This window comes from Sturnus vulgaris, chromosome 3 (genome assembly GCF_052056855.1).
Source record: "Sturnus vulgaris isolate bStuVul1 chromosome 3, bStuVul1.hap1, whole genome shotgun sequence".
Lineage (NCBI taxonomy): Eukaryota > Metazoa > Chordata > Aves > Passeriformes > Sturnidae > Sturnus > Sturnus vulgaris.
In genome coordinates, this window is record NC_142245.1 from 28401881 (window position 1) to 28419041 (window position 17161).

A 17161-nucleotide genomic window follows, 5' to 3' on the forward strand; every position below is an offset into this window, starting at 1 on the left:
GTTGCTGACAGAAAAACTTGTCTTAGCGAGCTTTTTGTTGGCAAGGTTAGACGAGGGAATGACTGAAGTTATTCAGAAAATATGCTCTCATGATTTCTTTGGGACTGTGCAATTGTACTGATAGAGATAGCAACTCTTTTTCCTGATAAATTATGGCCAGAAAGCATAACTACCCTCTGCTGCCGCCTTCCTTGCAGCACCCTCTGGCTTTCCTTGATTCCAGGACTTAGTTCTCTTAAAAGGGTGATTGTCTTGCTGTGCCACAAAGGTGGAGCAGTGCTGATTAAATGGAGTTTTTGTGAGCAGCTCCTTGGATGATGTGAGGAGGACCCTGCTTTGAAACGATGTGGAAGCTTATACTTAGTTGGATGGCAATCAGCATGCCGTGGTGGATGAAGCATTGGCCGTCTGTGTAGCATTAAGGAGCTCGAAGAGTCAATTCAGTCCAGACAGTAAACAATGAATTGCTGACACTTTCAGCTCTGCAAGAGCTCAGAAATACCAGCATGCACATCTGAGCCATATCAGTGGAAGCACACAAGGATTACATTCTTTTGGTGATGGCTGCATTTTTATGTGAATAATCTGATGGGAGCCTGATGGTGTCCAACACATCCATTCTTGCCTTGTGGTTCTTTTGCCATCTCAAATGTTGTTAGTTTTAATGACACAATTATCCTTTATATATTCAGTTAGACATGTGGGTTGCAACCCACCCCCCCTTTTTCTTTTCTTTTTTTTTTCTTTTCTTTTTTTTTGAGTTATAATTAGTTTCCCTGAGAGGCAGCAGCTTTAATGCTTGGGTAGTTTTCTGAGAAGCTAGGACTGAAAGAAGCTTTTGGGAAATGACAATTATATGTCCATGGCTTTTATTTGGTATGCTTTATTTTAGTCTTTGTCTAGGCTGAAAGCTCTTGTTGACTGGCAGAAGATGCATTGAATCAGTGAAATTAGGCAATTTGGGTGTCATGCTCCCCCAAATCATACAAAGAACTTGTATATTGACTGACAGTAAAGTGCAGGGGTTTTTTTTCTGAATTTATACAAATTACTGGTGCAAAAAAACGAACACTCCTTTCCCCCTATTCCCCAGGTCATTGATTGAATTCACGTGAATTTTTGCTGAACTTTTATATAAGTTTACATGCTAAGAACAGAAAATTTTGTAATGTTTATATCAAGATGTGACTATTTAATCAGTGTATCTTGGCAAGCAGAAAAAAAAAATTAGTACTGGCTTGGCAATGACCTTGAAATCTTCTTTTATATTGCCCTTTGTGTTGTCAGCCCACGGTGGCCCATGTCTGTCTTGGAGATCTTGTGTTACCCCATAAAATCCACTCCAGGACTACCTATATGGATGCATAAGGAATCTGCAGTTGGTTTAAATTGTAGTAAAAGAAAATATCTGTGGAAACTTGTCAGTGATAATATAAGCTGTTATCTTTTGAAGCTTGCTATTTGCAGTTAGTTGCCTTTGTGTTGTGTCCTGGTTTTGTGGCATCGTTAGGAAAAACAAAAGAAAACAATTTTCACAGTTTGTGGGGATGCACTGAGTTGGGGGCTCCCAGCACCAAGAGAAAAACTGTGGGTTTACCTGTAGTTTATGGTGCCTTTTTGCACAACAAATCTAAGGAAGAAGTTTTGAGAGCATCTGAGAGGTCTTGTATGCTCTGCCTGAGTGAAAAGTTTCATTATTATACTGGAATGATTAAGAGAAGCTTTTATTTTATTATTTTTATATGTTTATTAAGAGAAGTCTTTATTTCCAAGACAGAATGGAGACACAGCTCCTTCCACCTTCTCACAGTGCAGGGAGCATCACTGACTTCTGCCATACCGATTAAGGTAGCCTCCCTCCCTCCCATGGGACAGGCTGATTGCTTGCCCACTGTGCTCCTTGCAAGAGATACAATAGGGATAATGTGAGGTGTTACTTCTCCTCAGCGGCTGGTTTGGCCACTGTGGGGATCCCTAGGGAAATCAAGCACTGCCCCCCACCCTGCTGCCCTCACTTATGTCTCTGCCTGGCCTTGGCTGCTGAGGAGCAGCAGAGGGCCCCTGTGGGCCAGCATATTCCTTGAATTAACAGGGAGAGCAAGCAGTACGTTTTGTAAGTTGTTTCACTCCTCTAATTAAACTCAGCTTCACACCAGGGCAAAGCCAGAGTTTCCATCACTTCTGGGAGACAGCAACTATTTCTCTCCAAGAAAGCCCATAGCAGCTAGAAATGAAAAAAGTACTTGTAGGTCCCTTGGTCAATCTCTGCCTCTTGCTTTTTTTTTTTTTTTTTTAGGTGTGTTTGGGAATGATGTGTCTATGCTAGTTTTCCCTGTCTCTTGGGGAGGTTTCCAATCCCTTATTTTAAATGAAGTAATATTCCCTGATGAAAAGGCTAGTCTACTGGCAAAGTCATTGATATATCTTGTTTATATAGATTCAGTGCTACTAAAAAGTGGGAGAGAAGAAAATTCCTTCACCATCTTGTACTTTTTACTTGTCAAGTTGTATATGCTGCCTGTGAAGCTGTGCTCTGGAATGGTCAGGAATGGTACGGCCCCAAAAAGCTGTTGGTAGGGAAGAAGAGTCAGTCTCATTTTCTGCATGCATGATTAAAATTAAAGGAAAAAAAAATTGGCTCTAGCAGTGGGAACCACGCAGATGTTCACTGAATGCAACACTAATTTTATTTTTGCCTGTATGTTACCACTTCCTGTGACCTGAAGGGCAGATTTTTCTCAGAGTTTTCTATAGCACAAGCAACAACATTAATTGCCCTTTTGGAAAAACGTGGAAGAAAAGTACCGTATTTGGTGTTTCATGGAATACTTCCTGTGTTTTACTTTAGGTGAGTCTAACAGCTTTCCAAAATCCCAGATCTGTTGGACATTTTATCTATTCCTTCCTTGGAAGCTGAGGATCCCCAGCATTTACCCAAACTGATTGATGCCACCCCTCAAAAATCCAGGTAAGGCACAGGCACAGACCATGAGGAAAGCACACGTGACCATGTGTGCATTTATATGCCCTGTTTGCTCAGGAGATTCATGGATGCCAGCTTCCTCCCCAGCCAGGGGACTCCATACATGCATGTGCATAGCCAGAAATATTTCTGTTATGAGGTTAAACACACATCATCTCTGTCTATGTTTCCTGAGGATGGAAGCCCAGGAAAGCCCTGCCAACTGGGTGAGTGCCTTGGGGGTGTATCAATGCCCCATGGCACTGCAGAGGGTATTTCCATTAGCTGTCCATGCCTCAATAGCCCACAGACCATTCTTATGTGTGTGGGCTCCTGCTCTATTCACATTCCTTGCATTTTCACCTTCACACGCTGTGCAGGTACCAACAGGCATCAGCCTGGTGCTAATTTCCTCCTTCACAGACCTGGCAGCTGCTCCCCACAGCACCGGCTGTGTTGCAGCTCTCCATCAGCAGATGTAGGAAGTCTTAGCCTGGAAAGCCAGGCACTTCACATAGTGCCTTCACATGAGGTTACCAGAATGAATAAGCTAGAGTTTCACTTCCAAGGGACTGACTTCAAATTTTGGTTGCAGAGGGAATTATGTTTAAAGACGTCTTAAACTCTTGGGAAACTTTCCAGTTTCTGGGGTTATCACTGCTTAATCATACCCTCAGCCTGGTGCAGGATTCTCTCTCAAGATGGGGCTTGTTCTGGGACTTTTATGGATTTTTGTTTGCATGCTTGCTGTTTAAGTGGAACTCTTGAGTAATTTAATTTGAGGTTGTTTGTTAGAGGTGTCTGCTTTCAGAAGGTTGCTTAGAGTTTTTTATGTAGAAAAAGTTAAACATCTTTCCTCCTGGTTAAAAGGTACATGACATCACAAAATGTAACTGGGAGTGGGAGCAAGATGCACAGAGAGAATGGGGAGCATGTTGGAATAAGAGACAGTTGACATATGACATTCAGGGGAATTTTTAAATTGACATTCTTTGGACTTTGCTTATTACATGAGTATTACATTTTATCTAGTGAAATGAGGGATGGAACTATCTGGTGGTATAACCATCTTTTTGCTTGCTTTTGCATATCTCCCATGCTCAGGGGTGTAGTTATGCTTTTGAAAGAGGAGTTCATCCAGAAATGTAAGGCATGACAAATGCATCAGCCCCTGCCTGCACCTTGACATTGAAGTTCTGGACTCAACAGTTCTCCATTTATGAGAGATAACACATCAGGAACATATTTTGTTCTGCTCTAGTAGCAGCACTCAGTTGAATGTTACTGGCTTGTTGGGAAATTAGATGATTTGTCTAAAGCTCTAGGCAAGGGACACATTTTTAAAGTAAGAGTAGAATGTTCAAGTGATGCCAAAATTAGCAAACTGTAAATTACAGATGAGGTGCACTGAGCAAACAGCGTGTTATCTCTCTGAATGCTTAAATTTCTGCACATTTTGGCAACTTGATTAAAGAAGGCAAGAGAGCTGGACTGTCAGCACTGATTTTAGTTTTGCAGTGCTATAGCTTTCTATTTATAGTGGTCATGAAAGAGGTCCTGAAGGCAGCATTTCTTGTCAGTGAGTTAAAGATTCCCTCATATCTGTAGCGTTTGCTTTAATATGAATATTTGTCATAGTTAAAGATAGTCTGAGAAAGAGGGAGTAAACAAAGTTTTTCAGGTCTCTTCAGCTTACTTGCATCTTCCTATTAGTGGTGAATATTAGAGCCCTGTTTGAATGGCTCTGTGGATGCCAGCGTGGGAAACTGCTCATTGCTGAGGGGATGTCACTTTGTACAGTTATCTTACAGCCTTGCATGTGGAGACTCTGGCCTATCTTGTTTATAGCAACTGATGAAATGTAAAGCACCTAGCTCAAATCTGAGGTGGCTTCCTGATGTCACCCCTCAGTGGAGTGGGAGATATGCCCAACATGAGAAAGATGCAGTGCAGGCTGTGCTTCCAGCTGCAAACTGCCCACTGCTCTCCCACTGGTGCAGGAGCTGTGTTCTTGCCAACCATCCAAGCTCAAGTCACTTAATAAGCATCATAGGCTTCTCATATTTAGTTGCCAATGTATACCTTTGGGCAACATTCACACTCTCCAGTGCCTGCTAATTAATTTGTTTTCTTACACTTTCCTGGGATTTGGATTGGCACCAAGCCCCAAAGGGAAGATTCTAGCTGTCAAAAAGTGAATATTTATAATGAGTGTAAGGTGTAGATGGAAACCACATAGTTGTCATACAGCAGCTATGACATAAAAGATGCTATTTCTTCCATACTGTTTCCCGTAAGGGAAAGAGGTATTTTGGGAGGGCAGAAGATGTGATTACAAAAGACAGCTACATGGAAACTGTCACTGAATGCTCCACATGCTGAAATAGAGTAGTGTGCATGAAAAAGGCTGTGAGAAATATTTTAATAAATACTAAATTTGTGGATGAATAGCAAAAATATGTAAGTATTGATTAAACATGGCTGGCTAGCCTGTGTAGCATTGTCCAGTTGAGGAACACAGGATTCGGAGTGGGAAGGTGAGGTTTTCCTCCTGGCCATGAAACTACTGTTCTCTAAGGCCTCAAGTTGTATTTTCCTCTGATTTCATACTCCATACCAGCAACATTTGCCTCAGTTTCCTCATTTCTTGAATGCTGCTGTTTGCTAACATAATTCCAGACCACTGATTATAAGTTATATATAGGACCCAGGAGTGAATATTTCAGAAGTCTGAGATATTAATTTACCATCATTGTTTTTAGGCTCCTGGTCCTTTGCTAAGTGATAGCAGACTTTGCAGCCCTGTGGGAGCCCTGCATAGAGACCAAGATTCCCTTTCTGTGTCTGGGACTTCTCCCATCAGCCTCAGAGCCCTGGTGTGCAGGGCTTGCCTGCCTGCTGTGATGCCATCCCTGTTCCCAGGCCCTGCACCCTCATACCTGGTGCCAGGATCCCACAGGCAGTTTCAGCTGTTGAAATGGCTTGTTAATTAAATACAGGGCAGCACCTCTTTAAATCTGAAATTTATCTTCATGCAGTCTGATGACCATACAGAGTAATCCTAGCATTCTCCATAATGGCACCACATCATGGGTCTGTATATCAAGGAACTCTTTGTGCTCCTTGTGGTCAGTAGATATGGTGAGCTCTATTTAGTTGCTCTTGCAATATCCTGCTTCCCTCATGATGCTTCAGGGAATCTCTGATGTCCTCAAAAGTGCCCTTGGAAGGGTTTAAGAGAAGTAAGTAAATCTGTTTTTAAATATGCTGTGCTACTGAAGGTGATCTGAATGATGAAACAAAAGACAGAAGTGTGCAGGTGACTAGTAAATGGCCAAGGACATAAATAGGAGGCTGATGTACAGCTCATTGGCACCTTTAAGTCCTCTGTGTTGAGTGCAAACCCTTGTGAGGCAGAAACCAACACCTCAAACCTCCTTGCAACCAGTGGAGTTGCAGGGAGGTGGTGGCAGTCATTTGTGTGACTGTTTTTTCCCATCCCCACTGAGTAACTGCAGAAATACCAAGCTGTAGTCTCCGGGCCTGCGCTGGAAACACAGAGACAGCCCTTCCCTGGGATGCAGTGGGAGGTGTGGGGGCTGCCTCCTGCTCCATTTTAGCAAGAGAACATCTCTACAGCTCCCCATACCCCTTCTGTGGAATGACAACCAACATATGACTTGGGATTGAAATCCTTGCAGCTGATGGAAAAACAATTAAGATCTCATTAAAATTCTATGTAGAGAGCCAAGAAAAGGAAGATAATGTCAGAGGAAAGGTGATACGTAGGACAGTACAGAGAATTCTCTTAAGTTAAGCCTGTCATTAGGCAGGAGCACAGAAGGTGCTAATTGTACAGTGCATTTCATTCATCCCACAAAGAATAATTAACACTTTCCCTTCTGCCTTCATTGAAAGGAATGGATTCGATAGATATGCTCTCTTGTTAGGGCAGGAATTGTCATATTCTGGGTCCTTATGTGCAGAAGAATTTTACTCCTGAGTTTCTTCACCTGCTGACTGTTGAAAAGGAAACGTTCTTAACTATGGAGAGAATGCTGATTTCATTAATGTCTTTGTGAGTTTTCATCTCTTGCTGTTACAGAAATTATTGACCCAGGAACAAGCATCAGAACTGGCTTTCAGGTAAACACAGGATTAAATATTACCCTAAATAGGGAAGAGCTGACCAGAGATTGCTCCTACCCTGAGAATCTGCATAGACGTACTGGAAGGGGTGGAGAACAGTGCAAAAAAGGACTTCTTGGGCCTGTGTGGGCTTCCAGAAGTCTGGAAGGGTGCTGGGGAGTTTTTCTTTAAGATTTATTTCCAGGCTGATTCAGTTATTGACAGAGAAACTGAAACTCCTGCAACGTGTAGACTGCCTTGCTACCCTGATCGCTCCTAGTCCTGAGCAGTGTTACTGTGACAGAGAGACAACTGCTTTGCAAAGCAAACCTTAGCCCCACCAGGTCCACTTTGTTTGAACACTGCTTCACTTCGAAGTTTGCACTTGAACCTCCCACACCCCTCATGAAATTGAACCAGAGGTGATATTCCTCACATCCTTTCAAGCTTGAGAAGATGTCATTGCATCTTCCTATCCAGCTGATGCTGTACTCCAGTGGTGGCCACGCTTCAAGGCTGGGGTGAAGTGATCAATGTCCGTGTAGTCTATTTCACAGAAATAATTCAGATTGACTAGTTAAAGATTGCAAAGCAGTCTGACATTGTTGGCTGCAAATTCTACAGAGAAAAATAAGATACTCTACACACTCTAATACTTTTGCCACAGTCTCTGTAAGAGAATGTATGTGTGTACAAGCTCGTGTACTTCATGTTAACTGAAGTTCTTCATCTCAGTTCCGGCCAGAGACAGCCTAAAGACCACTCTTCCCTCAGTCTAGACATCCTCCAAGTTTTGGGAAGTTTTCCTTAGGACATTGCCCTCTTGAAGCCTACCAACAGCATCAGCAGATTGCTGGCTCTGAGTCTCGTGAGAGCTGCAGTGTGAGTGGGGGAAGTGCAGTTACACAGCCCATCCCCTGCCCTGCTACCCCACTGTTGGTGTTACACCAGCACAGCTAAAGCAGCCCTGCCATGCCCGCAGTGCATTTACTTCTCCTTGGCACTTTGGGCCGACTAAAGTAGCCCGCTGCGAGGTGCCAGCTTATTTTCAGCACTGTACACACCTGCAAGCATGTGCACTCCAGAAGCACTGAGCCAAATTCCTTCCAAATGCTTGCATACACTCTTGAGACAAAGCTAGAAGATGCCCTTGCCTCTCTTTGATACAAGCTGAGAAAGCAGCATCCTGTCCTCAGTCCACCATTTCTGCAAAGGTGCAAGCAGCCTTAGTTGCTGGAAACCAGGGAACATCTGTATACCCATACCTCCCTGGCCTGGTCTTCACCTGTTAACCCCACAACTAACATGTGGGGCTTATACTGTTTCCATACAGCCCTTTCTGTCCCACTACTGCATCCAGTCCAAGTTGGATGAGTAATCTGACTGAAATTGTGTTTGAGGGAGAATGAAATTAGTTCAGGGGCTAAAAAGGGATATGTCATAAACAAGCTCTCTCATGTTTCTTAAAGCACTGACAGTATTCCCAACCTAAGGCCAATGAGCTGCACCTGAAGTCACTTAGGAAGTCTTTTCTTTGGGTTGGGCTGCTTGTGACTACATAACCATTATTTGCACTTCAACCAATCTATTTTCATTCATAAACTGCTTGCTGTCCATCTGTGAAGCTTATGTTCCATGGAATGCACCAGGAAGTTGAAAGGCAATGAAATGTGATAATCAGGCAGGGGGAGGTAGGAAGGAGGTACCTTTGGTGCTTTGTTGAAAGTTAAAGTGGATGTAGGTGCTGGTGGTAGAGTATTGGTAGGCCCAGAGGGATGACAGTGAAGTTTGAGGAGTGGGGGTGTTCAGAGGTAAAAGCATGCAGACTGCCACTGCAGGAAATGCTCTGTCAAACAATGAAGAAATCCTGTTTTTTTGGAGTCAAGGAGCTCTTGGCTTTTGGGATCAGGGAAGCTTGCCGTTATAGATCATCATTCTAGAGGTCTCCAGAAAGCTTTACACAGTGACAGAAGCAGCTATAGAGAATTTCTTAGGCAAATGAGAAGCAATTACACATCCCAAACTCTCCAGCTGAGGTGCCTGTCTTGGTGTCATTCCCTTGTAAATTGAAATGACAGATAAAGTCAATGAAACCAAAACCTAAAGGTTAATGATGCAAAAAGCAGCAGGAAAGGCAGGTCATAGCATTACAAAAGGACACTGTGATTTTAAACCCTATTACCATGTGTCAAATGACTAATTTCTGTAGGAATTGTGAATGGAACAACTGGTTTAGGGACAGGAGACCACCAGCTTCCAATATTATGCAAGTATCAGTGATTTTTGCATGCCTAACAGAAAAAATGTCTCATGCTGGGCACCCAAATCTAGAGGCCACTTTTAAACTTTATTTTGTTTTTCTGGTTGAAGTGGAAGAAAGATATCTAACATATAGTCCTTCCCTACAGGCACATTGACTTGAAAGTTAATCATAGTTCTGGCCCCAGATGGTTACAGTGAGTCTACTCTGTCTGTGGGAGTCCTAAAGGATACTTGATAATTGTCCAAGTAAGTGCTTAAAAATTAAGGCAAAGTAACTAGATAGCATAATCCAGAATGAGGAAATGGAGGTAGAATTAAATCTTTCAAGCCCTCAGCAGTGTCCCATAGATTTCGCCTGAAACAGAAATAATTGTATGGCATGCTTGAAGTGTTACTCATAGTAGATGTGCACAGAAGATGTACCTTCATATTTTCCTCAGGGAAATCCTGTAGAAAGATACTTCCTGCTTTGCCATGGCCAGGAATCTTAATACTACGTGATATGTAAAGAAATGTAAGCAAAATATTTTTAAGACCTAATATCATATCATATCATATCATATCATATCATATCTGTTATGTTATACTGTACAGGAACTTGGTGTGTCTGTCTGTATGTGTGTTTGTTTTGCAAATTCATTTACAAACAGCCAGCACTATTTCCATACCAGAAGCCTTTGATAAGTCAAGGAGAATGGTGCAAGCTACTTACAGTCTCCTTATGTCCTCCCTGTAATCCCAGGCAAGATAAATATAGAAATCTCTAGGGCTGAGATGTGAAATGCAGTATTTATGAGCAAATATGGAATTGGCCTCACTCAAAATATCATTAGGTCAACTGGTGAATTAAGATGGAGATGGAGCTAAGTGAAATTCTGCTAAGGTAGGGAGGGAGGGATGTGAGGTGTGTGTGTGTGCTGCTGGGTCCCTTGCAGGCTTGCAGAAAGGCCAAAACCAATGAGGTCTGAGACTGTGGAAAGTTTCAAGTTATATGAAGCTTAATCCAAAGCTCAGTGAAGCTGAAGAATATCCCCCATGTTGCATGAATATTGCATGTGTTATGGGACTTCATTTTTTTGAAGAGCAATTACCTCAAATGCAGGGACACAAGAATTCCACTAAACCTCAGTCTTGCTCTGAATGAGAGTTACAATGGATAAGAGGGGAGGAAGCAGCTGCTTTTTCTCTCAAGGTGAATATAACAGTTAATTTCTGGACCAACTTCTCGAGTCACATCCAAGGTCTACACTAAGTTACAAGAGATGAAGAAGTAATCCATATGCAATACCTGCCATGAGCAACCAGAGAGGGAAACGGGCATGACCTCTTGCCTCATCCTCACCACATCTGTTCAGGAGCAGCAAACCATCACAGAGAGTAAGCAACTGCACACCTGTCTTGGATGCAACACATTCCCTGTCTTCTGGAACAAACTGTAAGCATGAAATAGTGCAATGTAAGTAAAACCTTTGTGAAGGTTGAGTTTTACAGCTACACATACTAATGTTCTATGAATAGGAATCAGGTGTTTGCTTTGCCATTGTAATAACCAATAGTATTTGGAAGTTGTTCTATCAGCACAAAACCTCACTGCTGCAGCCCAGAAAACTCTCTGTTGAGACTCCAAGAAGGACTGCTAGCCATGTGTGTGACCCCTGGGCAAATGACACAGCACAGGTCCATTGGGAAATAAGCCAAGTAGGTTCACGGAAACGAGCAAGTTGTAACACACTACCCTGGGAATGAGTAACAGAATATGACACCTCGGGACCAAATGGTAGTGCAAAGCATGCATGCAGAACTGTGAGCAACCCAAAGGGATAAACATCTGCACTTACAACATGCAATTACTAATGCCACACTCAGCAATTATGTTTTAAAATTGGTATTTTTTGTTTAACATGTGGCTGAAGACTGATTTATTATTTGATTTCAACTCCTAAATGAATTCTGGTAGTTATTAATTGTGTAAATGGATGTGCAGGAGTTTATCTCTCAGTATCCAGCCTGGTTTTTATGGCTGCTATTTTATTCCTCTGTGATTGCTCTAGGATTGACTTTGCTTGCCAATACTTACAAGTTAAAACCAAGTTTTAATATATTTCTTGGCTTAAGCATAAGACTGAGGGCAGGGGTTGTTTCATTTGTGATTTGGGTGGGTTTTTTTCTTCTCTCCATCTTCTGTTTTTTTCCTATTAATTTCTAATTCAATCCCTCCAAGTCTTTGCTATATTGATCTGCTTCATATTAAAGGAGTAATAGCAATTTTCTCTGAATAAGCAACACTTGGTGGTGTGTGTTCTATTTAGGCAAGTAGGAAGAATCCAAGAAGAAACAGTTCTTCCCAGGTAGGGGAAAAAATGTCACCAGTGAAACATCTAGCACTGCTGTGAGGATCTCAGCCTAATGGGGCTAGTGGACAGGAAAATGTTGGTCTTTGCTGACACTGAATCTCTCTTTTTCTTCCTGGAGGGATGCCTCCACTGTGGAGGGCAGCAGTCAGAGCCAGAATCAATATTTGGGATTAAGGAAATCACAGGAAAAGGGGAATTTCTACGCTGCCTACAGCAGAGCGAGAAGATTGGGATTAGCTGCCTGAGTCAAGGTCAGCTGCTCTCCAAGAGAATATTAGAAGCATCATCTGTGGGGAAGAATCACGGAATGGGTAAGGTTGGAAGGGACCACAGTGGCTTACTTGGTCCAACCTCCCTGCAGCAGACCTAATTAAGTAAAGAGCATGCACACAAAAGGAATACAAGAACGTTGGCAAGTGAAGGTCTCTAATTGCTGAAGCAGTTAGAAGCCAGTGGGAGAAATGGGAAGAAGAAATCTACCTGACTGGAAAGTAGAGGTGGAGGAGATTATCTCAAGTCTGGGTTTTGTGCCTCTCATAGATTCAGAACTCAACAGTTTGCTCACACTACTACCTGAAGTCTCCCCTATAGTCCTGATACTTTGTGCAGTTTCCCACCACTCTCCTGAGTTGCTCTTCTAGAGCCAGTGTCTGGCAGAAAGCATTATGTGGATCCTGCCTTGTAAGGGACTTTCCAAAGGGCTTTGACCTGGTCAAGAGCAGACTGAATTTATAGTCAGCCCAAGCTGAGGTGAAGGAAACCTGGACTTCAGATGCTGGAGATTTTCAACTTCAAAGTGCCCTTGGGTGGCAGAGCCTAGACAGTCTGGGAGCCCCAATTCTGTGTGAGTTTTGCAGTGGTTAGTTTTGGTGAGTGGATGTTCTGGGTCCTGTAGGTTTCCATGTACTTTCCAGTCTAAAGCTTCTGAACTCACAGAATTCAGCAAAACCCACAAATGGCCCTGGACTTTGCTGCAGTGGGAAGAACTTCAGACTAGATTTCTGCAATGCTGTACAAACTTTCCTTTACTTTTGTACCTCCACCAGCCACCAGCCAAAAACTCTGTGTGAAATCGGTTCTTGATGTCAGTGTAGAGTGGCATGTGATTCCCTTGCAATTTGGGGTGAGTTGAAGCTTTAATCATGAAACCTGAAACTCTGAGGAGAAAGGAGACCATGCAATATTCTTTCAAAAGAGTTTCCTTTATATCTGCTCCCCAGAAATATGGAAAATTCACTAAGCCACCTAAATGCTTTCCAGAACTTTTGTTGCATAGAAGCATCCTCACAACTGTAATGCATGCTTTGACTTATAGTCATAATTGTTATTTCTATTGGTAATAATAAGCTGGTTGATTACTGTCATCAATTCCTGGTTACTAGAAATGACAAAATTTTTTTTTTTTTCAAATATTTTTCTAACGACAGGATAGAAAATAAAAAACCCCTACCATTCTTGGACCAAAATATGAGTTAGGCTAATTCTAAAAATGAGATAATGGAAAATTCTCCTTTCAGCTCTTGAAAAATTATTTTAAAAATATGAAGTGACTATGTAAAATGTAATAGAGTAAGTGAACATAATCTTAGTGGCTCAGAGATACAAAGTAAACGTGTGATACAGTGACAAGTAGCAGCCCTTTGGATAGCTATTGCTTATCTCACAGTATATTGATGTCTCTACTAGGCCTGAACTTGTTAGACATGACACTCCAATCTTGGAGTAGATTACTGCAATGGCTTTTTGCCTTAGGACATACAGAATCGATCCTCCTAACTTCACCATAGATAAATTTTTATGATACATATAAATTCCCTGCTGTGTACATCAAAACCTGACCATGACCAGACTGTCAATACACAGAATATGAGGATGGTTTTAGTTCTTTCTTATTGCTGGGCTTGCTTTTCTTTCCCAGCATTTATATTTTTTTTTATAAGTGGAAGAAATGATAAGAGCCCTATATTACACTGAAAGACAAGAAAACTAGAGAGTATTTGTATTGGTCTATTGTGGTGCAGAATAACCTTTCAGAATTGAATAGAGCCATGCTCTTTTGTCTTGAACTGAGGCAGACTCAAAAAAGGAATATTGGCATTGCAGAAATTATTTCCACATGCATGAGCTGCCTAGGAAACACAGGCTGAGGAAAAGTTTACAGGGACCACAAGAGAGAGGAGTGAATTTTAAATACCTGGAGGAGAAAATACTGAGAAAACGGTATGTCCTTGTCTACTGAAGGCTTTATCAATTTTGGCCTGAGCCTTCTGGCTTGAGGAATTTTGGATCCTGCTACCTGAAGAACTGATCGTGTGCATTTGTTTCAGAAAGGCTCACCTAGTTGTAGAGTGCTGCTGACTCTGACTTCTTTAAAAGGAGACAAGGGCTGGCTCTGTTTCAGCATTGAACTCATTCACTGGTCTAGGCAATGGAGTGGCTCCAATGAGGGATGAAGGAAGACTGTAAATCATGAGTGAGGATGGTGGCAAGGATGAATCTGATCATATTCACTGAATGTTTTGGAGGGAGAGGTTTTTGTTTGAGAATGAAGACTGTCAGGAGACTTGGTAGCACCTAGAGAAAATAGCATGTGTCCAAAGTTGAATCCAAGTTCTTCTAAGAGGAGGACAGTGACAGGACAGGATAAAAGACACCAAACACAATATGTTTGGAAATTTTCGTGTTATTAGGTTGCTGGTTTTTTTCTAAAAAAACCCTGGAAGGGTGATGTAGCACTGGAATTGATGACAGGAGAGTCTGCAGGATGTCCTACCTTGGAAATAACCAGATAATGACTGAATGAAGCCCTGGACAAATGTGACCTCAGCAGGCCTTACTCTGAGCAAGTAGTTTTCCCAAATAACCTATGGAGGTCTCTTCCAGCCTGAATTATTCTGGGATTCTGGGACAGATCTTACAGCTGGCAATAGAAGGACCTTGGATATCATGCTTGAGGATGGAGCAGCGTGAGTGTCTGACTAATGATTAGGTTGGAGTCACTCATGAATTCTGTATATTTCATGACAATGTTAAATTCTGTGGGGAACCTGATAGCTGCCAACCTTCTGAATCTGCGAGGCAAGAAATTATTTGCTGACTCATATCACTAATAAATGCTGGTATTTATCCTATCCAGCACTGTCATATGATCCCTTTGAACTTTTCATGGTGTTTTGCACCAGGGCAAAGAGCATTGTTCCTGTGAAAAGGCAAAGGTCTTTTTTGGGCCAAATTTTCAAAGCCTCCAGTTCCTCATCTGAAACTTGGTCTGCAGGGAAAAAACCTCAAGCAAATGGCACTGGGATGGGTCAAAGCAAATGCTCTGGGCTATACCCTGCTCTTGAGGGATGCTCTGGAGACAAAGATGTCTGTTGGTACTTCATCACAATGGTAATGCTCTAGGTTGAAGTGGTGAGTTGACAGGTTGCTATTTACATCATTATTTTCTGCTGAAAAGCAAAATTCAAGGAGCAGCTCTGATATTTAACTTATTTTTGTGGGAACAGGGCCAGCATTGCCCATAATTCATACTATGGTATGACTAGGACTCTGATATGTCACACAGCATTTCAAAACTGGGACTGACAACTTCTAAAATTAAGCTTAGTTATGCATGTGTTTTGTTAACCATATTATGTACTTACAGCAGCTTTTTATAACTAAAGAACAAGATGACTTCTCATTATCTAGCTAGATAAGTGCCACTAACAAAAGAGCAGAAGAAGATTAATTTGGTCAAAAATCCCTGTTTCAGTTATATTCAAAATACAGCATTTCATGGAGATGTGTTTTCATTTGCATTTCCACAGTATAGAAAGGAGGCTGGAGGAATCAACACCAGTACCTCAGATTGCTGCAGCAGCTGCCTCTATGTTTGTACCACAAAAACATTTCCTTGTCTCATTGTAAGTGCATGTGTGTGCCCTGTGTGCAGGCAGTTTGATCACTCCTGTCATGCAAAGGCTGGCAGAGACGTGGTTTTTCCTACATGAACTGCCATATCTTCCCAGCTCACAAGTGAAAGGCTAAACATTAAGCAGAGACTAACAAGATTTCAGTTCTGCAGCACATTTTAATTTTCAGTAGTTTGTATTCTGCCATATACCCAACAGTCTTTCCTAAGGGAAAGAAGCAACATAATTAACATGGGATAGATTTCACTCAGTGTACTCTGTTTCCTTCCGTTATTGTATTTGCCAGAGAAGCTATTTTAGCGAGAAGCTTTCTCACGGTATTTTGCACAATCCAAGTGGTTTTAGTTTGTCAGGGTTTTGGGGTTTTTTTGTTTCATTGGCGTTTAATTTGTTTTCAAGAAAGCACTATTTTAGAGGTTACATTTTCTGAAGACATTGGATTTCAGTCATTTTAGATACATAGTGAGAAGGGAGGAGACAGTAAGAACTAAGAAATATTATTTTTCCCTATACTGGTAAGAACATCCTCATCTGAGTCCCATTAGAGAGGTAACTGCCTACATTAATAAAATAAACCAATATATAATCACTACCAGTCTTAATGCTGGGGCTGAGTGACCTAATTTAGTAATTAATTTATGATGTGTTTTAGTAGTGTGGCTTCTCTTGTGTTACCTGAGTAAATAGAACAGATGAAGATGCTTGCCAGAGATTCAGAGTCTCATAAATTTTTCTTTACAGGCTAACCTGGATATCCCTTATAAATTCACTGGTCCTCACTTACTGGACTCAGTCTTCAAAGTGGGCATGAAAGCTAGAAATGCAATAATTATACTTACAGATCCAATTGTTGTAACTCAGATCAGTTGAACAACAAGAATAAGCAGAGAAACAGGAGTAGCACATAAATCACCTCTTTTATTCATAATTTTTTCACTGGCTTTAATGAAGCTGTCTTCTTTTTCACCTCAGACATGGTGAAAAGTTATTACACTGTCTTTGTAGAAGCCTTTTCAGTCTCTTACAGATCTAATTACCTAATTGAGGGACAGCTAGTTTAGAGATGAACAGAATTTTTCCTCTGTGGTTTGTTTTTTTCTGTGGTTCCCTCTGAGATTTCTGTATTTTTTATGAGGGTATTCATCTCCTGTGGAAGTTGACTGTGTGCTTTGGAGTCCATTTGCTAAGGATGGTGAGCAAAAGCTGCTCTGTCTAAATAAAAGCAGATCCATGAAAAAAATCCAGTAGCTAATCCAGTTCTTCAGAAACAACCAATGAAAGGTACATAAATGTCACTCTTCAGCCCCTGTGCTACGGGAGTTCCTAGATGAAGGCAGGCAGTGCTTGTGTCTTGAGCAAATCCCAGAGTGTGCTGATGGCTGGTCCAGCAAAGCCACTGGGAACAGCCACCAGCAATTTAGGCATTATGGCTCCTGTGTAAAAGGCAGCAGAGATGCTGGAGTGGGCAGAGACACCACAACATCCTTCTGTGCTTGAGAACAGTCACAAAACTTTCCAGGGGAGTGGGACCCACCAAGACT

At 41.8% G+C, this 17161-nt stretch overlaps 1 protein-coding gene across 2 annotated transcripts in view; it reads left to right on the plus strand.

Moving 5' to 3' along the window:
* The window catches only part of TTC7A (tetratricopeptide repeat domain 7A), a 210488-nt gene that overhangs the window by 2344 nt on the left and 190983 nt on the right, over positions 1-17161 (plus strand). Inside the window, exon 3 of one of the 2 annotated variants that reach the window (XM_088162812.1) lies at positions 2849-2968. The gene's annotated coding sequence lies outside the window, so the exon portion shown is untranslated. Of the gene's footprint in view, positions 1-2848; positions 2969-10346; positions 12018-17161 lie in introns of those variants that run through there. The other variant, XM_088162811.1, reaches the window with a different exon arrangement.